The sequence below is a fragment of the Rana temporaria genome, chromosome 5 (genome assembly GCF_905171775.1).
Source record: "Rana temporaria chromosome 5, aRanTem1.1, whole genome shotgun sequence".
Taxonomy (NCBI): Eukaryota; Metazoa; Chordata; class Amphibia; order Anura; family Ranidae; genus Rana; species Rana temporaria.
The window spans coordinates 47583473-47589472 of record NC_053493.1 but is presented as its reverse complement, the minus strand read 5'-3'; positions in this window follow the sequence as shown (position 1 = coordinate 47589472).

Below are 6000 nucleotides of genomic sequence, written 5' to 3'. Positions count from 1 at the left end.
TCCCAGTCGCCAGGTACCGCAACGTGGCAATAAGCCTCTGCTCGGCCGTGATGGCATCGCGCATCACAGTGTCCTGCCTCGTGATATAGGGGGACAGAAGTTCCAGCAGACGGTTGAATACGGGGTCCGTCATGCGGAGAAAATTCCGAAAATCATCCGGATTATTCTCCTGGAGTTCCCTAAGCAGAGGCATATGAGAAAACTGGTCACGCTGGCGCAACCAATTCTTGGCCCAGAAACGCCTCCTCCCACTGTTCCTGGCCAAACAACTGATTCGCTGAGCCTGTCCATTAGCAATCCCATAACCAGCACCAATTTGCGAGAATCGACGCTGCTGCTCCATCATGGATTCAAACCGGCCGGCTGGTCAGTCAAGAACACACTCCAACAGAAAGCACTCGCAAATCCAGCACAACCTGCTAAGCCCGCACGACACACAGATACGAGCGCACAGTACGCGGAAACGTGCTGAAAGCCTGTGCCCGAATGCCAACTGCAAACCCGCAAGCAAACGCACTGAACCCGAGAATACCTACTGTCAAAACGCGGAGAATGAAAAGCACGAATCGGCTCTAACCAAACCTTCACTAGCACGCGGTCACACGGAACTAGCAAAAGCGGAACAGAGGGCGGCGCCGTTGACTTTGGTCTTCCCCTTTATAGTGACGTTTTACGTGGTTTACGTTGCATACGTTCTGGTTCGCGGAGATTTTTGGGCGCTAGTGTGTACGTTCCAGCGGATCAACAGATAAATCCGTCGATCCGCTGAAACCGATCCGCGGATAAATTTCAGCGGATGGATTCTATCGTGTGTATGGGGCCTAAGTCCCATGCGCAGCTTGCTGGCTGATGAAAGCAAATGTTCCTCCAGTATTTTTTGATAACATACTGCATTCATCTTGCCATTAATTTTGACCAAATTTCCTGCGGCTTTGTAGATAAAACATCAGCGATCCACCTCCATACCTTTCATCATAGGCCTTGTTGACTCCTCTCCAAATGTAGTGTTTATGGTTGTGGCCAAAAAGCAAAATTTTCATCTCATCACTCCAAATGACTTTGTGGCAGAATGTTTGAGGTTTGTCTCTGTGCTGTTTGGCGTATTGTAAGTGGGATACTTTGTGGCTTTTGCGTAGTAATGGCTTTCTTGTGGCGACTCAACCATGCACTCCATCTTTCTTCAAGTGCCTCCTTATTGTGCATCTTGAAACAGCCACACCACTTGTTTTCAGAGAGTCCTGTATTTCACCTGAAGTTATTTGTGGGTTTTTCTTTGCATCCCGAACAACTTTCCTGGCAGTTGTGGTTGAAATTTTAGTTAGTCTACCGGCCCGTGGTTTTCTTTCAACAGAACCCCTCATTTTCCAATTCTTGATTATTTTGAACACTGCTGATTGGCATTCTCAATTTGTTGGATATCTTTTTATATCTCTTTCCTGTTGTATACAGTGAGTTCAACTACCCCAGTTTTCCCACAGATCCTTTGACAATTCTTTTGCTTTCCCCATGGCTCAGAATCTAGAAACGTCAGTGCAGCACTGGATGAAAGATGCAAGGGTCTGTCAGGAGTCCAGAAACTCATTGACATTTTATACATACAGACTAATTACAAGCAAACAGATCACAGGTGAGGATGGTTGCCTTTAATAGCCATTCAAACCCCATTTGTGTCAAATTGTGTGCATGTTATCAGGCCAAAATCAGGGTTATTTGGGTAGTTTCTGTTGTCATTATGATTTAAAAAGACTAAACACAGTTGAATAATAATAAATGGCTTCAGCCAAACACTAAACTTGAGTGAAATAAATGTTTTTGTGTTATCATTCATATTCTCTGAAAAATGGCCAAGAAATCATAAATTCTGCCAGGGTATGTAAACTTATGAGCACAACTTTATTTTTATATATATATATATATATATATATATATATATATATATATATATATATATATAAATATATATATATATATATATATATATATATATATATATATATATATTCCTGCTATAAGCTGCCTGCAGCTAGGGATGAATGTAGGCAAAATAAAAAACACAGCCTGCACACAGAACGTGCGTCAATGCCCCTTTTGAATAAAACCTATGGGGCAGATCCACAGACAGAGTACGCCGGCGTATCTACTGATACGCCGGCGTACTTTCAAATTACCCGCGTCGTATCTTTAGTTTGAATCCTCAAACCAAGATCCGACGGCATTTGGGTTCGATCCGACAGGCGTACGGCTTCATACGCCTTCGGATCGTAGATGCAATATTTTGGCGTCCGCTGGGTGGAGTTTGCGTCGTTTTCCGCGTCGGGTATGCAGCTTTTTCCGACGGCCATCGCATTCTCTTATGTTGTCTCTAGTCGGCTTTTTCCGGCGTATAGTTAAATCTGCTATTTTGCGGCGTATAGATAGACTTCCCATGTTAAGTATGGCCGTCGTTCCCGCATCAAATTTTTTTTTTTTTGCGTAAGTCGTCCGTGAATAGGGATGGACGTAAGTCACATCTAAGTTAAAAAAATTACGTCGTAGCGACGTCATTTCGCGCAAAGCACGCCAGGAAATTTCGAAACGGAGCATGCGCAGTTCAATCGGCGTGGGGACGCGCTTCATTTAAATGAATCACGCCCCCTAATCGCCGATTTGAATTCCGCCGCCAGAAATACACTACGCCGCGTAACTTACGGCGCAAAATCTTCCTGGATTTGACTTAAAGCCAGGTAAGATACGGCGGCGTAGCGTATCTCTGATACGCTGCGCCTATCTAAATGTATGTGAATCTGGCCCTATGTTTATTAAAGGAAATAGACAACTGTTTGACTGAAATAGTAAAGGATAATTTGTCTCCTACTATATGTACCTTTACAGATAATATTAGACATTCTTCTTTTCGCCACATTTGCTAGGCTAGTCTCTGTACAGTACAGATATTCCCATAAGCTCATTAGGGGGGGAAGAGAACTGTTTTAGTTTAGGTGATACAGTTTTAACAGATTACACTCTCCTTCTGGGGCCATTTAAATGCAATAAACAACCACCTGCTTATCCCAGGTCAAGTGTCTGCTCTATACAACAGCCTGTCATTTAGGCTCTATTCATCGGCATACGCATGAATTATTTATGCAAACACAAGGACTCAGCGTTGCACTTTGATACAATGGAAGAATTTCCAGCATAGAAGCCAGACGAAGGGAAGGCTAGGGGCAGGCCTGAGGGGCAAACTTAAGGAATGCTGCAGGCAGGCCCAGGGGGTGGCATCAAGCAAAACACAGCCAAGATCAGGGATAAAAGCTAAATGGGCATTAATACACACTAGGTGGTCTGTTGTATTTTATGCAATCTAATGAATGTTGGAAAAGGTGAATATCATACAGATAAGATAAAAGTCAAACAGATAAAATATGTCTATATACATTTATGTGCTCTTTTTTCTAAAAATGGACCCTGCAGTGAACTAGGCCTTTGTCCTGGACTGTGCAGGAGTGCATTCAGGAGGGCTCGTTCACAGTAGCGGGTGAAGGGCAGTAAAAGTATGCATATAAGACACTTTGGAAGACCTGTTAGCATTCTTGTTTTGGGTTAGTGATTCAAAGAGGTCAAGCATGAGGATAAGCTTTCACAATCAGGCAACTATCGTAGCTTTAGTGAAATGAAAATGGTCTCTTACAGGAAAAGTTTCGCTTATGAGTTTAAAATGGCTAACAGGTTCACTTTTAATCTTTTAGGATAAACTGGGACAGGCAGTTGCTCAAATATATAATAGCTAGCCACCCTTGAACTCAAACTGTCTAGAGGCAGAATTTTATTTCATATGAGCTATGTGTATTGTAACAATTGCAGAAAATTATTTAAAAAAAAAAACTCAATAAAGTATTGACTTACATTCTGTTCGGCCAGTGAATACACAAGCTGTCGAACAATGTCTCCTCTAACAACTGCTTCTGCCAGATCATCATTATAATTGGCTAGCCTCCCGAGAGCCAGAGCAGAGGTCTGCTGGATAGTTGGGACCACATCCAGAAGAAGGGGCCGCAGCAGAGACATAACGCCTAAGGAACATGAGAAAATTAAGAATATTTCATGGTATTTTCTTCTTCCTTAGCGGACAGAAGAAAAATATTTATTTATCAGTATATCATGTGATTAATATTAAAGACAGACATTCACGATGGGACTTAAAGTGCATGAAAAGTCACTTTTTTGGGGGGGTTTTATATTATTTATACTAGGAAACATTAGAACCCTTGTCAAGTTTTTTATGCGGTCTGTGTCCCCGCTAGGTTGTTTTAATTTGAACTAGTGACCATTATCACTGAGACAGAATGTGGCGGAAAATTCAACATTTTACAGGTGTCACCAGAAGTAGAGGTGAAGGTAACTCTTCCAGTGGAGATATTGGCTCTGCTGACTATGGGGCCCTTGATCAGACAGGCCCCCATAGATGGCTTCTGGGTGAATACCCTGCAAGCACCCGTCTTGACAAAAGTGATTTAAAAAATCAACTGAGCCAGGTGGAAGTTGTCAGAAAAACAATGACTGCTTTCTATCAGATGCAGTCACTGTTCAGCAGCACCAATTTATTCGGCTGCCTGGTTGCAATAGCCAGCAGCGGAGTTTTCTCCATTCATGCTGTTTCGTGTAAAACAGAAGTAACTCACCTCGATCAACCTAGGTAGTCCATTAAGACAGTGAGAGTAATCGGTGCTGAGGTTTAAGCTCCTGTCCACCATAATAGTAACTGTACATAAAAACAGGGGCTCGATCCTGAGAGCATCTTTATTGTACACAAGATAAACATTCCATATATGGCCTCAGTGCTTACAGGTTTCAGCCCATGAGCACTTTAAAGTGTCACTAAACCCACATCATAAAAAACTATCAATAAATGGTGTATTACATGCTATTCATAGTCACTCAGTCACTATGAGATTTGTTTTCTGTATTCTGCAAAAAAAAATGGTTGATCCTGCTGTTCTCTATCTCCCCTTCTGTCCAAGTCCCCAATTCAGCTAGGGATTTTGCAGAGCAATTTTGGAAGTTCTGCACATGCTGTGCAGATGAGTTTCTATGCTGAGCATTTCCACCCTATCACATCTGAGCAGCCCATGTGATTATAGTCACACATGTGGGTGTATACACAGTGGTAAATGACAGCCCACTCCATCCTCCATGCCTGCTAACCAGCTAAACACAAATAAGAGGGAGGAGATGGACAGCCGCACTCCAATAAAATGTAAAAAATGGTGCCTTTTATTCCAGTAAAACGAAAACTACAACAGCAAAAAAAACTGCAAACAGTGGGGTAAAGAGCTGACGCGTTTCACATCGATAACCGATGCTTACTCATAGCTAAACATAATGATAAAAACAATCTCATTTATAGAAAATAGATGAGTTTCTATGCTGAGCATTTCCACCCTATCACATCTGAGCAGCCCATGTGATTATAGTCACACGTGTGGGTGTAAACACAGTGGTAAATGACAGCCCACTCCCTCCTCCATGCCTGCTAACCAGCTAAACACAATGGGGGCAGGATATTACATGTACAATATCTCACAAAAGTGAGTACACCCCTCACATTTTTGTAAAAATCTTATTTTATCTTTTTATGTGACAACGCTGAAGAAATTACATTTTGCTACAATGTAAAGTAGTGAGTGTACAGCTTGTATAACAGTGTGAATTTGCTGTCCCCTCAAAATAACTCAACACACAGCCATTAATGTCTAAACCGCTGGCAACAAAAGTACAAAGTGAAAATGTCCAATTTGGGCGCAATTAGCCATTTTTTATCCCTGGTGTCATGTGACACATTACTGTTACAAGGACTGTGAATGGGGGGCAGGTGTGTTAAATTTAGTGTTATCGCTTTCACTCTCTCATTCTAGTCACTGGAAGTTCAACATGGCACCTCATGGCAAAGAACTTTCCGAGGATCTGAAAAAAATAATTGTTGCTCTACATAAAGATGGTCTAGGCTATAAGAAGATTGGC